This window comes from Scyliorhinus torazame, chromosome 30 (assembly GCF_047496885.1).
Source record: "Scyliorhinus torazame isolate Kashiwa2021f chromosome 30, sScyTor2.1, whole genome shotgun sequence".
Lineage (NCBI taxonomy): Eukaryota > Metazoa > Chordata > Chondrichthyes > Carcharhiniformes > Scyliorhinidae > Scyliorhinus > Scyliorhinus torazame.
The window spans coordinates 31,136,705-31,158,652 of NC_092736.1; positions in this window are offsets into that span (position 1 = coordinate 31,136,705).

The window sequence follows — 21,948 nt, forward strand, 5'->3', positions numbered from 1 at the left end:
TCCAGCAGCACAGACTCCAGAAGCCCAGACACCAGCAACCCAGACTCCAGAAGCCCAGACTCCAGCAGCCCAAACTCCTGCAGCCCAGACTCAACAGCCAGACTCCTGCAGCCCAGCCTCCTTCAGCCCAGACACCAGCAGCCCAGACTCCAGCTGACAGACTCCAGCAGCCCAGACTCCAGCAGCCAGACTCTTTCAGCACAGACTCCAGCAGCCTAGAACCCTTCAGGACAGACACCAGCAGTCCAGACTCCAGCAGCCCAGACTCCATCAGCCTAGGCACCAGCAGCCCAGACTCCTTGAGCCCAGACTCCTGCAGCCCAGATTCCAGCAGCGAGACTCCTGCAGACCAGACTCCAGCAGCCATGACACCAGCAGCCCAGACACCAGCAGCCCAGACTCCAGCAGCCCAGACTCCAGCAGCCAGACCCCTGCAGCCCAGACTACAGCAGCCACACTCCAGCAGCCCAGACTCCAGAAGCCCAGACTACAGCAGCCCATACTCCAGAAGCCCAGACCCCTGCAGCCCAGACTCCAGCAGCCAGACTCCAGCAGCCCAGACTCCAGACGCCCAGACACCAGCAGCCCAGACTCCAGAAGCACAGACTCCAGCAGCCCAAACTCCTGCAGCCCAGACTCAACAGCCAGACTCCTGCAGCCAGACTCTTTCAGCACAGACTCCAGCAGCCTAGAACCCTTCAGGACAGACACCAGCAGTCCAGAGTCCAGCAGCCCAGACTCCATCAGCCCAGACTCCTGCAGCCCAGATTCCAGCAGCGAGACTCCTGCAGACCAGACTCCAGCAGCCAAGACACCAGCAGCCCAGACTCCAGCAGCCCAGACTCCAGCAGCCAGACCCCTGCAGCCCAGACTCCAGCAGCCAGACTCCAGCAGCCCAGACTCCAGCAGCCCAGACTCCAGCAGCCCAGACTCCAGCAGCCAGACCCCTGCAGCCCAGACTCCAGCAGCCAGACTCCAGCAGTCCAGACTCCAGAAGCCCAGACACCAGCAGCCCAGACTCCTGAAGCCCAGACTCCAGCAGCCCAAACTCCTGCAGCACAGACTCCAGCAGCCAGACTCCATGAGCCCAGACTCCAGCAGCCCAGACTCCAGCAGCTCAGACTCCAGCTGCCCATAATCCAGCAGCCCAGATTCCTGCAGCCCAGACTCCAGGAGCCCAGACTCCTGCAGCCCAGACACTAGCAGCCCAGACTCCAGCAGCCCAGATTCTTTCAGCCCAGACACCAGCAGCCCAGACTCCAGCAGCCCAGATTCCAGCAGCCAGACTCCTGCAGACCAGACTCCAGCAGCCCAGACTCCAGCAGCCCAGACTCCAGCAGCCAGACTCCTTCAGCCCAGACTCCTGCAGCCCAGACTCCAGCAGCAAGACTCCTGCAGACCAGACTACAGCAGCCCAGACTCCAGCAGCCCAGACTCCAGCAGCCAGACTCCTTCAGCCCAGACTCCTGCAGCCCAGACTTCAGCAGCCCAGACTCCATCAGTCCAGACATCAGCAGCCCAGACTCCAGAAGCCCAGACTCCTGCAGCCAAGACGCCTTCAGCCCAGACTCCAGAAGCCCAGACTCCAGCAGCCCAGACTCATTCAGCCCAGACTCCAGCATCCAGACTCCAGCAGCCCAGACTCCTTCAGCCCTGACTCCAGCATTCAGACTCCTGCAGCCCAGACTCCAGCAGCCCAGACTCCAGCAGCCCAGACACCAGCAGCCCAGGCTCCCGCAGCCATACTCCTGCAGCCCAGACTCCTTCAGCCCAGACACCAGCAGCCGAGACACCAGCAGCCCAGACTCCAGATGACAGACTCCAGCAGCCCAGACTCCAGCAGCCAGACTCTTTCAGCCCAGACTCCTGCAGCCCAGACACCAGCAGCCCAGACTCCAGCAGCCCAGACTCCAGCAGCACAGACTCCTTCAGCCCAGACTCCAGCAGCCATATTCCTGCAGACCAGACTCCAGCAGCCCAGACACCAGCAGCCCAGGGTCCAGCAGCCAGACTCCTTCAGCCCAGACTCCTGCAGCCCAGACTCCAGCAGCCCAGACTCCAGCAGCCCAGACACCTGCAGCGCAGACTTCTGCAACCCAGACTCCTACAGCCAGACTCCTGCAGCCAGATTCCAGCAGCTTAGACTCCTTCAGCGCAGACACCAGCAGACCAGACTCGAGCAGCCTAGACTCCTTCAGCCCAGACTCCTGCAGCCCAGACTCCAGCAGTCCAGACTCCTTCAGCCCAGACACCAGCAGCCAAGCATCCAGCAGCCCAGACTCCAGCAGCCCAGACTCCAGCAGCCAGACTCCTGCAGCCCAGACTTCTTCAGCCCAGACTCCAGCAGCCCAGACTCCAGCAGCCCAGACACCAGCAGCCAACACTCCAGCAGCCCAGACTCCAGCAGCCCAGACTACAGCAGCCCAGAATCCAGCAGCCCAGTCAGCCGCAGCCTTGACTCCTGCAGCCAGACTGCTGAAGCCCAGACTCCAGCAACCCAGACTCCTTCAGCTCAGACTTCAGAAGCCCAGACAACTGCAGCCCAGACTCCAGCAGTCCAGTCTCCTTCAGCCCAGACTCCAGCATCCAGACTCCAGCAGCCCAGACTCCAGATGCCCAGACTCCTGCAGCCCAGACTCCAGCAGCCCAGACACCAGCAGCCCAGACTCCAGAAGCCCAGTCTCCTTCAGCTCAGACTCCTGCAGCCCAGACTCCAGCAGCCAGAATCCTGCAGACAAGACTCCAGCAGCCCAGACTCCAGCAGCCCAGACTCCAGCAGCCAGACTCCTTCAGCCCAGACTCCTGCAGCCCAGACTTCAGCAGCCCAGACTCCAGCAGCCAAGACGCCTTCAGCCCAGACTACAGAAGCCCAGACTCCAGCAGCCCAGACCCCTGCAGCCAAGACGCCTTCAGCCCAGACTCCAGAAGCCCAGACTCCAGCAGCCCAGACTCCTTCAGCCCAGACTCCAGCATCCAGACTCCAGCAGCCCAGACTCTTCCGCCCAGACTCCAGCATTCAGACTCCTGCAGCCCAGACTCCAGCAGCCCAGACACCAGCAGCCCAGGCTCCAGCAGCCATACTCCTGCAGCCCAGACTCCATCAGCCCAGACACCAGCAGCCGAGACACCAGCAGCCCAGACTCCAGATGACAGACTCCAGCAGCCCAGACTCCAGCAGCCAGACTCTTTCAGCCCAGACTCCTGCAGCCCAGACACCATCAGCCCAGACTCCAGCAGCACAGACTCCTTCAGCCCAGACTCCTGCAGCCCAGACTCCAGCAGCCAGATTCCTGCAGACCAGACTCCAGCAGCCCAGACACCAGCAGCCCAGGGTCCAGCAGCCAGACTCCTTCAGCCCAGACTCCTGCAGCCCAGACTCCAGCAGCCCAGACTCCAACAGCCCAGACACCAGCAGCCCAGACTCAGCAGCCAGACTCCTGCAGCCCAGCCTCCTTCAGCCCAGACACCAGCAGCCCAGACTCCAGCTGACAGACTCCAGCAGCCCAGACTCCAGCAGCCAGACTCTTTCAGCCCAGACTCCTTCTGCCCAGATTCCTGCAGCCCAGACACCAGCAGTCCAGACTCCAGCAGCCCAGACTCCATCCGCCCAGACACCAGCAGCCCAGAATCCTTCAGCCCAGACTCCTGCAGCCCAGACTCCAGCAGCGAGACTCCTGCAGACCAGACTCCAGCAGCCCAGACACCAGCAGCCCAGACTCCAGCAGCCCAGACTCCAGCAGCCAGACCCCTGCAGCCCAGACTCCAGCAGCCAGACTCCAGCAGCCCAGACTCCAGAAGCCCAGACTCCAGCAGCCCAGACTCCAGAAGCCCAGACCCCTGCAGCCCAGACTCCAGCAGCCAGACTCCAGCAGCACAGACTCCAGAAGCCCAGACACCAGCAACCCAGACTCCAGAAGCCCAGACTCCAGCAGCCCAAACTCCTGCAGCCCAGACTCAACAGCCAGACTCCTGCAGCCCAGCCTCCTTCAGCCCAGACACCAGCAGCCCAGACTCCAGCTGACAGACTCCAGCAGCCCAGACTCCAGCAGCCAGACTCTTTCAGCACAGACTCCAGCAGCCTAGAACCCTTCAGGACAGACACCAGCAGTCCAGACTCCAGCAGCCCAGACTCCATCAGCCCAGACACCAGCAGCCCAGACTCCTTCAGCCCAGACTCCTGCAGCCCAGATTCCAGCAGCGAGACTCCTGCAGACCAGACTCCAGCAGCCATGACACCAGCAGCCCAGACACCAGCAACCCAGACTCCAGCAGCCCAGACTCCAGCAGCCCAGACTCCAGCAGCCAGACCCCTGCAGCCCAGACTCCAGCAGCCACACTCCAGCAGCCCAGACTCCAGAAGCCCAGACTACAGCAGCCCAGACTCCAGAAGCCCAGACCCCTGCAGCCCAGACTCCAGCAGCCAGACTCCAGCAGCCCAGACTCCAGACGCCCAGACACCAGCAGCCCAGACTCCAGAAGCACAGACTCCAGCAGCCCAAACTCCTGCAGCCCAGACTCAACAGCCAGACTCCTGCAGCCCAGCCTCCTTCAGCCCAGACACCAGCAGCCCTGACTCCAGCTGACAGACTCCAGCAGCCCAGACTCCAGCAGCCAGACTCTTTCAGCACAGACTCCAGCAGCCTAGAACCCTTCAGGACAGGCACCAGCAGTCCAGACTCCAGCAGCCCAGACTCCATCAGCCCAGACACCAGCAGCCCAGACTCCTTCAGCCCAGACTCCTGCAGCCCAGATTCCAGCAGCGAGACTCCTGCAGACCAGACTCCAGCAGCCAAGACACCAGCAGCCCAGACTCCAGCAGCCCAGACTCCAGCAGCCAGACCCCTGCAGCCCAGACTCCAGCAGCCAGACTCCTGCAGCCCAGACACCAGCAGCCCAGACTCCAGCAGCCCAGATTCTTTCAGCCCAGACACCAGCAGCCCAGACTCCAGCAGCCCAGTCTCCTTCAGCTCAGACCAGCAGCCCAGACTCCTTCAGCCCAGACTCCTGCAGCCCAGACTCCTGCAGCCCAGATTCCAGCAGCGAGACTCCTGCAGCCCAGACTCCAGCAGCCAAGCATCCAGCAGCCCAGACTCCAGCAGCCCAGACTCCAGCAGCCAGACTCCTGCAGCCCAGACTTCTTCAGCCCAGACTCCTTCTGCCCAGACTCCTGCAGCCCAGACACCAGCAGTCCAGACTCCAGCAGCCCAGACTCCATCCGCCCAGACACCAGCAGCCCAGACTCCTTCAGCCCAGACTCCTGCAGCCCAGACTCCAGCAGCGAGACTCCTGCAGACCAGACTCCAGCAGCCCAGACACCAGCAGCCCAGACTCCAGCAGCCCAGACTCCAGCAGCCAGACCCCTGCAGCCCAGACTCCAGCAGCCAGACTCCAGCAGCCCAGACTCCAGAAGCCCAGACTCCAGCAGCCCAGACTCCAGAAGCCCAGACCCCTGCAGCCCAGACTCCAGCAGCCAGACTCCAGCAGCACAGACTCCAGAAGCCCAGACACCAGCAACCCAGACTCCAGAAGCCCAGACTCCAGCAGCCCAAACTCCTGCAGCCCAGACTCAACAGCCAGACTCCTGCAGCCCAGCCTCCTTCAGCCCAGACACCAGCAGCCCAGACTCCAGCTGACAGACTCCAGCAGCCCAGACTCCAGCAGCCAGACTCTTTCAGCACAGACTCCAGCAGCCTAGAACCCTTCAGGACAGACACCAGCAGTCCAGACTCCAGCAGCCCAGACTCCATCAGCCCAGACACCAGCAGCCCAGACTCCTTCAGCCCAGACTCCTGCAGCCCAGATTCCAGCAGCGAGACTCCTGCAGACCAGACTCCAGCAGCCAAGACACCAGCAGCCCAGACTCCAGCAGCCCAGACTCCAGCAGCCAGACCCCTGCAGCCCAGATTCTTTCAGCCCAGACACCAGCAGCCCAGACTCCAGAAGCCCAGTCTCCTTCAGCTCAGACTCCTGCAGCCCAGACTCCAGCAGCCAGAATCCTGCAGACAAGACTCCAGCAGCCCAGACTCCAGCAGCCCAGACTCCAGCAGCCAGACTCCTTCAGCCCAGACTCCTGCAGCCCAGACTTCAGCAGCCCAGACTCCAGCAGCCAAGACGCCTTCAGCCCAGACTACAGAAGCCCAGACTCCAGCAGCCCAGACCCCTGCAGCCAAGACGCCTTCAGCCCAGACTCCAGAAGCCCAGACTCCAGCAGCCCAGACTCCTTCAGCCCAGACTCCAGCATCCAGACTCCAGCAGCCCAGACTCCTTCCGCCCAGACTCCAGCATTCAGACTCCTGCAGCCCAGACTCCAGCAGCCCAGACACCAGCAGCCCAGGCTCCAGCAGCCATACTCCTGCAGCCCAGACTCCATCAGCCCAGACACCAGCAGCCGAGACACCAGCAGCCCAGACTCCAGATGACAGACTCCAGCAGCCCAGACTCCAGCAGCCAGACTCTTTCAGCCCAGACTCCTGCAGCCCAGACACCATCAGCCCAGACTCCAGCAGCACAGACTCCTTCAGCCCAGACTCCTGCAGCCCAGACTCCAGCAGCCAGATTCCTGCAGACCAGACTCCAGCAGCCCAGACACCAGCAGCCCAGGGTCCAGCAGCCAGACTCCTTCAGCCCAGACTCCTGCAGCCCAGACTCCAGCAGCCCAGACTCCAACAGCCCAGACACCTGCAGCGCAGACTCCTGCAATCCAGACTCCTAAAGCCAGACTCCTGCAGCCAGATTCCAGCAGCTTAGACTCCTTCAGCCCAGACACCAGCAGACCAGACTCTAGCAGCCTCGACTCCTTCAGCCCAGACTCCTGCAGCCCAGACTCCAGCAGCCCAGACTCCAGCAGTCCAGACTCCTTCAGCCCAGACACCAGCAGCCAAGCATCCAGCAGCCCAGACTCCAGCAGCCCAGACTCCAGCAGCCAGACTCCTGCAGCCCAGACTTCTTCAGCCCAGACTCCAGCAGCCCAGACTCCAGCAGCCCAGACTTCTTCAGCCCAGACTCCAGCAGCCCAGACTACAGCAGCTAGACTACTGCAGTCCAGACTCCTGCAGCTCAGACTCCAGCAGTCCAGACTCCAGCAGCCCAGATCCAGCAGACCAGTCAGCCGCAGCCTTGACTCCTGCAGCCAGACTGCTGAAGCCCAGACTCCAGCAGCCCAGACTCCAGCAGCCAAACTCCTGCAGCCCAGACTCCTTCAGCTCAGACTCCAGAAGCCCAGACACCTGCAGCCCAGTCTCCTTCAGCCCAGACTCCAGCATCCAGACTCCAGCAGCCCAGACTCCAGATGCCCAGACTCCTGCAGCCCAGACTCCAGCAGCCCAGACACCAGCAGCCCAGACTCAACAGCCAGACTCCTGCAGCCCAGCCTCCAGCTGACAGACTCCAGCAGCCCAGACTCCAGCAGCCAGACTCTTTCAGCCCAGACTCCTTCAGCCCAGACTCCTGCAGCCCAGACACCAGCAGTCCAGACTCCAGCAGCCCAGACTCCAGCAGCCCAGACTCCAGCTGACAGACTCCAGCAGCCCAGACTCCAGCAGCCAGACTCTTTCAGCCCAGACTCCTTCAGCCCAGACTCCTGCAGCCCAGACACCAGCAGTCCAGACTCCAGCAGCCCAGACTCCATCCGCCCAGACTCCTGCAGCCCAGACTCCAGCAGCGAGACTCCTGCAGACCAGACTCCAGCAGCCCAGACACCAGCAGCCCAGACTCCAGCAGCCCAGACTCCAGCAGCCAGACCCCTGCAGCCCAGACTCCAGCAGCCAGACTCCAGCAGCCCAGACTCCAGAAGCCCAGACTCCAGCAGCCCAGACTCAAGAAACCCAGACCCCTGCAGCCCAGACTCCAGCAGCCAGACTCCAGCAGCCCAGACTCCAGAAGCCCAGACACCAGCAGCCCAGCCTCCAGAAGCCCAGACTCGAGCAGCCCAAACTCCTGCAGCCCAGACTCCAGCAGCCAGACTCCATGAGCCCAGGCTCCAGCAGCCCAGACTCCAGCAGCCCAGACTCCAGCTGCCCATACTCCAGCAGCCCAGGTTCCTGCAGCCCAGACTCAAGGAGCCCAGACTCCTGCAGCCCATACACCAGCAGCCCAGACTCCAGCAACCCAGATTCTTTCAGCCGAGACACCAGCAGCCCAGACTCCAGCAGCCCAGACTACTTCAGCCCAGACTCCTGCAGCCCAGACTCCAGCAGCCAGACTCCTGCAGACCAGACCCCAGCAGCCCAGACACCAGCAGCCCAGACTCCAGCAGCCAGACTCCTTCAGCCCAGACTCCGGCAGCCCAGACTTCAGCAGGCCAGACTCCATCAGCCCAGACTCCATCAGCCCAGACTCCTGCAGCCCAGGCTCCAGCAGCCAGACTCCTGCAGACCAGACTCCAGCAGCCCAGACACCGGCAGCCCAGACTCCTTCAGCCCAGACTCCGGCAGCCCAGACTTCAGCAGCCCAGACTCCATCAGCCCAGACTCCATCAGCCGAGACGCCAGCAGCCCAGACACCAGCAGCCCAGACTCCTGCAGCCCAGACTCCTGCAGCCCAGACTCCAGCAGCGAGACTCCTGCAGACCAGACTCCAGCAGCCGAGACACCAGCAGCCCAGACTCCAGCAGCCCAGACTCCAGCAGCCAGACCCCTGCAGCCCAGACTCCAGCAGCCAGACTCCAGCAGCGCAGACTCCAGAAGCCCAGACACCAGCAACCCAGACTCCAGAAGCCCAGACTCCAGCAGCCCAAACTCCTGCAGCCCAGACTCAACAGCCAGACTCCTGCAGCCCAGCCTCCTTCAGCCCAGACACCAGCAGCCCAGACTCCAGCTGACAGACTCCAGCAGCCCAGACTCCAGCAGCCAGACTCTTTCAGCACAGACTCCAGCAGCCTAGAACCCTTCAGGACAGACACCAGCAGTCCAGACTCCAGCAGCCCAGACTCCATCAGCCCAGGCACCAGCAGCCCAGACTCCTTCAGCCCAGACTCCTGCAGCCCAGATTCCAGCAGCGAGACTCCTGCAGACCAGACTCCAGCAGCCATGACACCAGCAGCCCAGACACCAGCAGCCCAGACTCCAGCAGCCCAGACTCCAGCAGCCCAGACTCCAGCAGCCCAGACTCCAGCAGCCAGACCCCTGCAGCCCAGACTCCAGCAGCCACACTCCAGCAGCCCAGACTCCAGAAGCCCAGACTACAGCAGCCCAGACTCCAGAAGCCCAGACCCCTGCAGCCCAGACTCCAGCAGCCAGACTCCAGCAGCCCAGACTCCAGACGCCCAGACACCAGCAGCCCAGACTCCAGAAGCACAGACTCCAGCAGCCCAAACTCCTGCAGCCCAGACTCAACAGCCAGACTCCTGCAGCCCAGCCTCCTTCAGCCCAGACACCAGCAGCCCTGACTCCAGCTGACAGACTCCAGCAGCCCAGACTCCAGCAGCCAGACTCTTTCAGCACAGACTCCAGCAGCCTAGAACCCTTCAGGACAGGCACCAGCAGTCCAGACTCCAGCAGCCCAGACTCCATCAGCCCAGACACCAGCAGCCCAGACTCCTTCAGCCCAGACTCCTGCAGCCCAGATTCCAGCAGCGAGACTCCTGCAGACCAGACTCCAGCAGCCCTGACTCCAGCTGACAGACTCCAGCAGCCCAGACTCCAGCAGCCAGACTCTTTCAGCACAGACTCCAGCAGCCTAGAACCCTTCAGGACAGGCACCAGCAGTCCAGACTCCAGCAGCCCAGACTCCATCAGCCCAGACACCAGCAGCCCAGACTCCTTCAGCCCAGACTCCTGCAGCCCAGATTCCAGCAGCGAGACTCCTGCAGACCAGACTCCAGCAGCCAAGACACCAGCAGCCCAGACACCAGCAGCCCAGACTCCAGCAGCCCAGATTCTTTCAGCCCAGACACCAGCAGCCCAGACTCCAGCAGCCCAGTCTCCTTCAGCTCAGACCAGCAGCCCAGACTCCTTCAGCCCAGACTCCTGCAGCCCAGATTCCAGCAGCGAGACTCCTGCAGACCAGACTCCAGCAGCCAAGCATCCAGCAGCCCAGACTCCAGCAGCCCAGACTCCAGCAGCCAGACTCCTGCAGCCCAGACTTCTTCAGCCCAGACTCCTTCTGCCCAGACTCCTGCAGCCCAGACACCAGCAGTCCAGACTCCAGCAGCCCAGACTCCATCCGCCCAGACACCAGCAGCCCAGACTCCTTCAGCCCAGACTCCTGCAGCCCAGACTCCAGCAGCGAGACTCCTGCAGACCAGACTCCAGCAGCCAAGACACCAGCAGCCCAGACTCCAGCAGCCCAGACTGCAGCAGCCAGACCCCTGCAGCCCAGACTCCAGCAGCCAGACTCCAGCAGCCCAGACTCCAGCAGCCCAGACTCCAGAAGCCCAGACTCCAGCAGCCCAGACTCAAGAAACCCAGACCCCTGCAGCCCAGACTCCAGCAGCCAGACTCCAGCAGCCCAGACTCCTGCAGCCCAGACACCAGCAGTCCAGACTCCAGCAGCCCAGACTCCATCCGCCCAGACACCAGCAGCCCAGACTCCTTCAGCCCAGACTCCTGCAGCCCAGACTCCAGCAGCGAGACTCCTGCAGACCAGACTCCAGCAGCCCAGACACCAGCAGCCCAGACTCCAGCAGCCCAGACTCCAGCAGCCAGACCCCTGCAGCCCAGACTCCAGCAGCCAGACTCCAGCAGCCCAGACTCCAGAAGCCCAGACTCCAGCAGCCCAGACTCAGGAAACCCAGACCCCTGCAGCCCAGACTCCAGCAGCCAGACTCCAGCAGCCCAGACTCCAGAAGCCCAGACACCAGCAGCCCAGACTCCAGAAGCCCAGACTCCAGCAGCCCAAACTCCTGCAGCCCAGACTCCAGCAGCCAGACTCCATGAGCCCAGGCTCCAGCAGCCCAGACTCCAGCAGCCCAGACTCCAGCTGCCCATACTCCAGCAGCCCAGGTTCCTGCAGCCCAGACTCAAGGAGCCCAGACTCCTGCAGCCCATACACCAGCAGCCCAGACTCCAGCAGCCCAGATTCTTTCAGCCCAGACACCAGCAGCCCAGACTCCTGCAGCCCAGACTCCAGCAGCCAGACTCCTGCAGACCAGACTCCAGCAGCCCAGACACCAGCAGCCCAGACTCCAGCAGCCAGACTCCTTCAGCCCAGACTCCGGCAGCCCAGACTTCAGCAGCCCAGACTCCATCAGCCCAGACTCCATCAGCCCAGACTCCTGCAGCCCAGGCTCCAGCAGCCAGACTCCTGCAGACCAGACTCCAGCAGCCCAGACACCGGCAGCCCAGACTCCTTCAGCCCAGACTCCGGCAGCCCAGACTTCAGCAGCCCAGACTCCATCAGCCCAGACTCCATCAGCCGAGACGCCAGCAGCCCAGACACCAGCAGCCCAGACTCCTGCAGCCCAGACTCCTGCAGCCCAGACTCCAGCAGCGAGACTCCTGCAGACCAGACTCCAGCAGCCGAGACACCAGCAGCCCAGACTCCAGCAGCCCAGACTCCAGCAGCCAGACCCCTGCAGCCCAGACTCCAGCAGCCAGACTCCAGCAGCACCGACTCCAGAAGCCCAGACATCAGCAGCCCAGACTCCAGAAGCCCAGACTCCAGCAGCCCAAACTCCTGCAGCCCAGACTCCAGCAGCCAGACTCCATGAGCCCAGACTCCAGCACCCCAGACTCCAGCAGCCCAGACTCCAGCTGCCCATACTCCAGCAGCCCCGATTCCTGCAGCCCAGACTCCAGGAGCCCAGACTGCTGCAGCCCAGACACCAGCAGCCCAGACTCCAGCAGCCCAGATTCTTTCAGCCCAGACACCAGCAGCCCAGACTCCAGCAGCCCAGACTCCTTCAGCCCAGACTCCTGCAGCCCAGACTCCAGCAGCCAGACTCCTGCAGACCAGACTCCAGCAGCCCAGACACCAGCAGCCCAGTCTCCAGCAGCCAGACTCCTTCAGCCCAGACTCCTGCAGCCCAGACTACAGCAGCCCAGACTCCATCAGCCCAGACACCAGCAGCCCAGACTCCAGAAGCCCAGACTCCTGCAGCCCAGACTCCTTCAGCCCAGACTCCTTCAGCCCAGACTCCAGCATTCAGACTCCTGCAGCTCAGACTCCAGTAGCCCAGACACCAGCAGCCCAGGCTACAGCAGCCATACTCCTGCAGCCCAGACTCCAGCATTCAGACTCCTGCAGCTCAGACTCCAGCAGCCGAGAAACCAGCAGCCCAGACTCCAGATGATAGATGCCAGCAGCCCCGACTCCAGCAGCACAGACTCCCTCAGCCCAGACTCCTGCAGCCCAGACTCCAGCAGCCAGATTCCTGCAGACCAGACTCCAGCAGCCCAGACACCAGCAGCCCAGGCTCCAGCAGCCAGACTCCTTCAGCCCAGACTCCTGCAGCCGAGACTCCAACAGTCCAGACTCCAGCAACCCAGACACCTGCAGCGCAGACTCCTGCAGCCCAGACTCCTACAGCCAGACTCCTGCAGCCAGATTCCAGCAGCTTAGACTCCTTCAGCCCAGACACCAGCAGCCCAGACTCCTTCAGCCCAGACCCCAGCAGCCGAGACTCCTGCAGCCCAGACTCCTGCAGCCCAGACTCCAGCAGCCCAGACTCCTGCAGCCCAGATTCCTTCAGCCCAGACTCCAGCAGCCCAGACTCCAGCAGCCCAGACTCCAGCAGCCAGACTCCAGCTGCCAGACTCCAGCAGCCCAGACTCGTGAAGCCCAAACTCCTGCAGCCCAGACTCCTGCAGCCCAGACTCCAGCAGCCAGACTCCAGCAGTCAGACACCAGCAGCCCACACTCCAGCAGCCGAGACACTTTCAGCCCAGACACCAGCAGCCCAGACTCCTTGCAGCCCAGACTCCTTCAGCCCAGACACCAGCAGCCCAGACTCCAGCAGCCAAGCCTCCAGCAGCACAGACTCCTTAAGCCCAGACACCAGCAGCCAAGCCTCTGCAGCCCAGACTCCAGCAGCCCAGACTCCAGCAGCACAGACTCCTTCAGCACAGACTCCTGCAGCCCAGACTCCAGGAGCCAGACTTCTGCAGACCAGTCTCCAGCAGCCCAGACACCAGCAGACCAGACTCCAGCAGCCAGACTCCTTCAGCCCAGACTCCTGCAGCCCAGACTCCAGCAGCCCAGACTCCAGCAGCCCAGACCCTTGCAGCCCAGACTGCTGCAGCCCAGACTCCTACAGCCAGACACCTGCAGCCAGATTCCAGCAGCTTAGACTCCTTCAGCCCAGACACCAGCAGCCCAGACTCCTGCAGCCCAAACTCCAGAAGCCCAGACTCCTGCAGCCCAGATTCCTGCAGCCTAGACTCCAGCAGCCCAGACGCTAGCAGCCAGACTCCAGCATTCCAGACTCCTTCAGCCCAGACACCAGCAGCCAAGCATCCAGCAGCCCAGACTCCAGCAGCCCAGACTCCAGCAGCCAGACTCCTGCAGCCCAGACTTCTTCAGCCCAGATCCAGCAGCCCAAACTCCAGCAGCCCAGACACCAGCAGCCAAGGCTCCTTCAGCCCAGACTCCAGCATTCAGACTCCTGCAGCCCAGACTCCAGCAGCCAATACACCAGCAGCCCAGGCTCCAGCAGCCATACTCCTGCAGCCCAGACTCCTTCAGCCCAGACACCAGCAGCCGAGACACCAGCAGCCGAGACACCAGCAGCCCAGACTCCAGATGACAGACTCCAGCAGCCCAGACTCCAGCAGCCAGACTCTTTCAGCCCAGACTCCTGCAGCCCAGACACCAGCAGCCCAGACACCAGCAGCACAGACTCCAGCAGCACAGACTTCTTCAGCCCAGACTCCTGCAGCCCAGACTCCAGCAGCCAGACCCCTGCAGCCCAGACTCCAGCAGCCAGACTCCAGCAGCCCAGACTCCAGAAGCCCAGACACCAGCAGCCCAGACTCCAGAAGCCCAGACTCCAGCAGCCCAAACTCCTGCAGCCCAGACTCCAGCAGCCAGACTCCATGAGCCCAGACTCCAGCACCCCAGACTCCAGCAGCCCAGACTCCAGCTGCCCATACTCCAGCAGCCCCGATTCCTGCAGCCCAGACTCCAGGAGCCCAGACTGCTGCAGCCCAGACACCAGCAGCCCAGACTCCAGCAGCCCAGATTCTTTCAGCCCAGACACCAGCAGCCCAGACTCCAGCAGCCCAGACTCCTGCAGCCCAGACTCCTGCAGCCCAGACTCCAGCAGCCAGACTCCTGCAGACCAGACTCCAGCAGCCCAGACACCAGCAGCCCAGTCTCCAGCAGCCAGACTCCTTCAGCCCAGACTCCTGCAGCCCAGACTTCAGCAGCCCAGACTCCATCAGCCCAGCCACCAGCAGCCCAGACTCCAGAAGCCCAGACTCCTGCAGCCCAGACTCCTTCAGCCCAGACTCCTTCAGCCCAGACTCCAGCATTCAGACTCCTGCAGCTCAGACTCCAGTAGCCCAGACACCAGCAGCCCAGGCTACAGCAGCCATACTCCTGCAGCCCAGACTCCAGCATTCAGACTCCTGCAGCTCAGACTCCAGGTGCCGAGAAACCAGCAGCCCAGACTCCAGCAGCCAGATTCCTGCAGACCAGACTCCAGCAGCCCAGACACCAGCAGCCAGATTCCTGCAGACCAGACTCCAGCAGCCCAGACACCAGCAGCCCAGGCTCCAGCAGCCAGACTCCTTCAGCCCAGACTCCTGCAGCCGAGACTCCAACAGCCCAGACTCCAGCAACCCAGACACCTGCAGCGCAGACTCCTGCAGCCCAGACTCCTACAGCCAGACTCCTGCAGCCAGATTCCAGCAGCTTAGACTCCTTCAGCCCAGACACCAGCAGCCCAGACTCCTTCAGCCCAGACCCCAGCAGCCGAGACTCCTGCAGCCCAGACTCCTGCAGCCCAGACTCCAGCAGCCCAGACTCCTGCAGCCCAGATTCCTTCAGCCCAGACTCCAGCAGCCCAGACTCCAGCAGCCCAGACTCCAGCAGCCAGACTCCAGCTGCCAGACTCCAGCAGCCCAGACTCGTGCAGCCCAAACTCCTGCAGCCCAGACTCCTGCAGCCCAGACTCCAGCAGCCAGACTCCAGCAGTCAGACACCAGCAGCCCACACTCCAGCAGCCGAGACACTTTCAGCCCAGACACCAGCAGCCCAGACTCCTTGCAGCCCAGACTCCTTCAGCCCAGACACCAGCAGCCCAGACTCCAGCAGCCAAGCCTCCAGCAGCACAGACTCCTTAAGCCCAGACACCAGCAGCCAAGCCTCCAGCAGCCCAGACTCCAGCAGCCCAGACTCCAGCAGCACAGACTCCTTCAGCCCAGACTCCTGCAGCCCAGACTCCAGGAGCCAGACTTCTGCAGACCAGTCTCCAGCAGCCCAGACACCAGCAGACCAGACTCCAGCAGCCAGACTCCTTCAGCCCAGACTCCTGCAGCCCAGACTCCAGCAGCCCAGACTCCAGAACCCAGACCCTTGCAGCCCAGACTGCTGCAGCCCAGACTCCTACAGCCAGACACCTGCAGCCAGATTCCAGCAGCTTAGACTCCTTCAGCCCAGACACCAGCAGCCCAGACTCCTGCAGCCCACACTCCTGCAGCCCAAACTCCAGAAGCCCAGACTCCTGCAGCCCAGATTCCTGCAGCCTAGACTCCAGCAGCCCAGACGCTAGCAGCCAGACTCCAGCATTCCAGACTCCTTCAGCCCAGACACCAGCAGCCAAGCATCCAGCAGCCCAGACTTCTTCAGCCCAGATCCAGCAGCCCAAACTCCAGCAGCCCAGACACCAGCAGCCAAGGCTCCTTCAGCCCAGACTCCAGCATTCAGACTCTTGCAGCCCAGACTCCAGAAGCCCAGACACCAGCAGCCCAGGCTCCAGCAGCCATACTCCTGCAGCCCAGACTCCTTCAGCCCAGACACCAGCAGCCGAGACACCAGCAGCCCAGACTCCAGATGACAGACTCCAGCAGCCCAGACTCCAGCAGCCAGACTCTTTCAGCCCAGACTCCTGCAGCCCAGACACCAGCAGCCCAGACACCAGCAGCACAGACTCCAGCAGCACAGACTCCTTCAGCCCAGACTCCTGCAGCCCAGACTCCAGCAGCCAGATTCCTGCAGACCAGACTCCAGCAGCCCAGACACCAGCAGCCCAGGGTCCAGCAGCCAGACTCCTTCAGCCCAGACTCCTGCAGCCCAGACTCCAGCACCCCAGACACCAGCAGCCCAGACTCCTTGCAGCCCAGACTCCTTCAGCCCAGACACCAGCAGCCCAGACTCCAGCAGCCAAGCCTCCAGCAGCACAGACTCCTTAAGCCCAGACACCAGCAGCCAAGCCTCCAGCAGCCCAGACTCCAGCAGCCCAGACTCCAACAGCACAGACTCCTTCAGCCCAGACTCCTGCAGCCCAGGCTCCAGGAGCCAGACTTCTGCAGACCAGTCTCCAGCAGCCCAGACACCAGCAGACCAGACTCCAGCAGCCAGACTCCTACAGCCCAGACTCCTGCAGCCCAGACTCCAGCAGCCCAGACTCCAGCAGCCCAGACCCTTGCAGCCCAGACTGCTGCAGCCCAGACTCCTACAGCCAGACACCTGCAGCCAGATTCCAGCAGCTTAGACTACTTCAGCCCAGACACCAGCAGCCCAGACTCCTTCAGCCCAGACACCAGCAGCCCAGACTCCTGCAGCCCACACTCCTGCAGCCCAAACTCCAGAGGCCCAGACTCCTGCAGCCCAGATTCCTGCAGCCTAGACTCCAGCAGCCCAGATGCTAGCAGCCCTGACTCCAGCAGCCAGACTCCAGCATTCCAGACTCCTTCAGCCCAGACACCAGCAGCCAAGCATCCAGCAGCCCAGACTCCAGCAGCCCAGACTCCAGCAGCCAGACTCCTGCAGCCCAGACTTCTTCAGCCCAGATCCAGCAGCCCAAACTCCAGCAGCCCAGACACCAGCAGCCAAGACTCCTTCAGCCCAGACTCCAGCATTTAGACTCCTGCAGCCCAGACTCCAGCAGCCCAGACACCAGCAGCCCAGACTCCAGCAGCCAGATTCCTGCAGACCAGACTCCAGCAGCCCAGACACCAGCAGCCCAGGGTCCAGCAGCCAGACTCCTTCAGCCCAGACTCCTGCAGCCCAGACTCCAGCACCCCAGACTCCAGCAGCCCAGACACCTGCAGCGCAGACTCCTGCAACCCAGACTCCTACAGCCAGACTCCTGCAGCCAGATTCCAGCAGCTTAGACTTCTTCAGCCCAGACACCAGCAGACCAGAATCTAGCAGCCTCGACTCCTTCAGCCCAGGCTCCTGCAGCCCAGACTCCAGCAGCCCAGAGTCCAGCAGTCCAGACTCCTTCAGCCCAGACACCAGCAGCCAAGCATCCAGCAGGCCAGACTCCAGCAGCCAAGACTCCAGCAGCCCAGACTCCAGCAGCCCAGACTACAGCAGCTAGACTACTGCAGTCCAGACTCCTGCAGCTCAGACTCCAGCAGTCCAGACTCCAGCAGCCCAGAATCCAGCAGCCCAGTCAGCCGCAGCCTTGACTCCTGCAGCCAGACTGCTGAAGCCCAGACTCCAGCAGCCCAGACTCCAGCAGCCAAACTCCTGCAGCCCAGACTCCTTCAGCCCAGACTCCAGCATCCAGACTCCAGCAGCCCAGACTCCAGATGCCCAGACTCCTGCAGCCCAGACTCCAGCAGCCCAGACACCAGCAGCCCAGACTCAACAGCCAGACTCCTGCAGCCCAGCCTCCTTCAGCCCAGACACCAGCAGCCCAGACTCCAGCTGACAGACTCCAGCAGCCCAGACTCCAGCAGCCAGACTCTTTCAGCCCAGACTCCTTCAGCCCAGACTCCTGCAGCCCAGACACCAGCAGTCCAGACTCCAGCAGCCCAGACTCCATCCGCCCAGACACCAGCAGCCCAGACTCCTTCAGCCCAGACTCCTGCAGCTCAGACTCCAGGAGCCCAGACTCCAGCAGCCAGACCCCTGCAGCCCAGACTCCAGCAGCCAGACTCCAGCAGCCCAGACTCCAGAAGCCCAGACTCCATCAGCCCAGACTCCAGAAACCCAGACCCCTGCAGCCCAGACTCCAGCAGCCAGACTCCAGCAGCCCAGACTCCAGAAGCCCAGACACCAGCAGCCCAGACTCCAGAAGCCCAGACTCCAGCAGCCCAAACTCCTGCAGCCCAGACTCCAGCAGCCAGACTCCATGAGCCCAGGCTCCAGCAGCCCAGACTCCAGCAGCCCAGATTCCAGCTGCCCATACTCCAGCAGCCCAGGTTCCTGCAGCCCAGACTCAAGGAGCCCAGACTCCTGCAGCCCATACACCAGCAGCCCAGACTCCAGCAGCCCAGATTCTTTCAGCCCAGACACCAGCAGCCCAGACTCCAGCAGCCCAGACTACTTCAGCCCAGACTCCTGCAGCCCAGACTCCAGCAGCCAGACTCCTGCAGACCAGACTCCAGCAGCCCAGACACCAGCAGCCCAGACTCCAGCAGCCAGACTCCTTCAGCCCAGACTCCGGCAGCCCAGACTTCAGCAGCCCAGACTCCATCAGCCCAGAATCCATCAGCCCAGACTCCTGCAGCCCAGGCTCCAGCAGCCAGACTCCTGCAGACCAGACTCCAGCAGCCCAGACACCAGCAGCCCAGACTCCTTCAGCCCAGACTCCGGCAGCCCAGACTTCAGCAGCCCAGACTCCATCAGCCCAGACTCCATCAGCCGAGACGCCAGCAGCCCAGACACCAGCAGCCCAGACTCCTGCAGCCCAGACTCCTGCAGCCCAGACTCCAGCAGCGAGACTCCTGCAGACCAGACTCCAGCAGCCGAGACACCAGCAGCCCAGACTCCAGAAGCCCAGTTCCAGCAGCCCAAACTCCTGCAGCCCAGACTCCAGCAGCCAGACTCCATGAGCCCAGACTCCAGCACCCCAGACTCCAGCAGCCCAGACTCCAGCTGCCCATACTCCAGCAGCCCCGATTCCTGCAGCCCAGACTCCAGGAGCCCAGACTGCTGCAGCCCAGACACCAGCAGCCCAGACACCAGCAGCCCAGATTCTTTCAGCCCAGACACCAGCAGCCCAGACTCCAGCAGCCCAGACTCCTTCAGCCCAGACTCCTGCAGCCCAGACTCCAGCAGCCAGACTCCTGCAGACCAGACTCCAGCAGCCCAGACACCAGCAGCCCAGTCTCCAGCAGCCAGACTCCTTCAGCCCAGACTCCTGCAGCCCAGACTTCAGCAGCCCAGACTCCATCAGCCCAGACACCAGCAGCCCAGACTCCAGAAGCCCAGACTCCTGCAGCCCAGACTCCTTCAGCCCAGACTCCTTCAGCCCAGACTCCAGCATTCAGACTCCTGCAGCTCAGACTCCAGCAGCCCAGACACCAGCAGCCCAGGCTCCAGCAGCCATACTCCTGCAGCCAAGACTCCTTCAGCCCAGACACCAGCAGCCGAGAAACCAGCAGCCCAGACTCCAGATGATAGACGCCAGCAGCCCAGACTCCAGCAGTACAGACTCCCTCAGCCCAGACTCCTGCAGCCCAGACTCCAGCAGCCAGATTCCTGCAGACCAGACTCCAGCAGCCCAGACACCAGCAGCCCAGGCTCCAGCAGCCAGACTCCTTCAGCCCAGACTCCTGCAGCCGAGACTCCAACAGCCCAGACTCCAGCAGCCCAGACACCTGCAGCGCAGACTCCTGCAGCCCAGACCCCAGCAGCCCAGACTCCTGCAGCCCAGACTCCTGCAGCCCAAACTCCAGCAGCCCAGACTCCTGCAGCCCAGATTCCTTCAGCCCAGACTCCAGCAGCCCAGACTCCAGCAGCCCAGACTCCAGCAGCCAGACTCCAGCTGCCAGACTCCAGCAGCCCAGACTGGTGCAGCCCAAACTCCTGCAGCCCAGACTCCTGCAGCCCAGACTCCAGCAGCCAGACTCCAGCAGCCCACACTCCAGCAGCCGAGACACTTTCAGCCCAGACACCAGCAGCCCAGACACCTTGCAGCCCAGACTCCTTCAGCACAGACACCAGCAGCCCAGACTCCAGCAGCCAAGCCTCCAGCAGCACAGACTCCTTAAGCCCAGACACCAGCAGCCAAGCCTCCAGCAGCCCAGACTCCAGGAGCCAGACTTCTGCAGACCAGTCTCCAGCAGCACAGACAACAGCAGACCAGACTCCAGCAGCCAGACTCCTTCAGCCCAGACTCCTGCAGCCCAGACTCCAGCAGCCCAGACTCCAGCAGCCCAGACCCTTGCAGCCCAGACTCCTGCAGCCCAGACTCCTGCAGCCCAGACTCCTACAGCCAGACACCTGCAGCCAGATTCCAGCAGCTTAGACTCCTTCCGCCCAGACACCAGCAGCCCAGACTCCTTCAGCCCAGACCCCAGCAGCCCAGACTCCTGCAGCCCACACTCCTGCAGCCCAAACTCCAGAAGCCCAGACTCCTGCAGCCCAGATTCCTGCAGCCTAGACTCCAGCAGCCCAGACGCTAGCAGCCCTGACTCCAGCAGCCAGACTCCAGCATTCCAGACTCCTTCAGCCCAGACACAAGCAGCCAAGCATCCAGCAGCCCAGACTCCAGCAGCCCAGACTCCAGCAGCCAGACTCCTGCAGCCCAGACTTCTTCAGCCCAGATCCAGCAGCCCAGACTCCAGCAGCCCAGACACCAGCAGCCAAGACTCCAGCAGCCCAGACTCCAGCAGCCCAGACTACAGCAGCTAGACTACTGCAGTCCAGACTCCTGCAGCTCAGACTCCTGCAGCCCAGACCCCAGCAGCCCAGACTCCTGCAGCCCAGACTCCTGCAGCCCAAACTCCAGCAGCCCAGACTCCTGCAGCCCAGATTCCTTCAGCCCAGACTCCAGCAGCCCAGACTCCAGCAGCCCAGACTCCAGCAGCCAGACTCCAGCTGCCAGACTCCAGCAGCCCAGACTCGTGCAGCCCAAACTCCTGCAGCCCAGACTCCTGCAGCCCAGACTCCAGCAGCAAGACCCCAGCAGCCAGACACCAGCAGCCCACACTCCAGCAGCCCAGACTCCTTCAGCACAGACACCAGCAGCCCAGACTCCAGCAGCCAAGCCTCCAGCAGCACAGACTCCTTAAGCCCAGACACCAGCAGCCAAGCCTCCAGCAGCCCAGACTCCAGGAGCCAGACTTCTGCAGACCAGTCTCCAGCAGCCCAGACTCCAGCAGCCAGACTCCAGCTGCCCATACTCCAGCAGCCCCGATTCCTGCAGCCCAGACTCCAGGAGCCCAGACTGCTGCAACCCAGACACCAGCAGCCCAGACTCCAGCAGCCCAGATTCTTTCAGCCCAGACACCAGCAGCCCAGACTCCAGCAGCCCAGACCCCTTCAGCCCAGACTCCTGCAGCCCAGACTCCAGCAGCCAGACTCCTGCAGACCAGACTCCAGCAGCCCAGACACCAGCAGCCCAGTCTCCAGCAGCCAGACTCCTTCAGCCCAGACTCCTGCAGCCCAGACTTCAGCAGCCCAGACTCCATCAGCCCAGACACCAGCAGCCCAGACTCCAGAAGCCCAGACTCCTGCAGCCCAGACTCCTTCAGCCCAGACTCCTTTTGCCCAGACTCCAGCAGCCATACTCCTGCAGCCCAGACTCCAGCATTCAGACTCCTGCAGCTCAGACTCCAGCAGCCGAGAAACCAGCAGCCCCGACTCCAGCAGCACAGACTCCCTCAGCCCAGACTCCTGCAGCCCAGACTCCAGCAGCCAGATTCCTGCAGACCAGACTCCAGCAGCCCAGACACCAGCAGCCCAGGCTCCAGCAGCCAGACTCCTTCAGCCCAGACTCCTGCAGCCGAGACTCCAACAGCCCAGACTCCAGCAACCCAGACACCTGCAGCGCAGACTCCTGCAGCCCAGACTCCTACAGCCAGACTCCTGCAGCCAGATTCCAGCAGCTTAGACTCCTTCAGCCCAGACACCAGCAGCCCAGACTCCTTCAGCCCAGACCCCAGCAGCCGA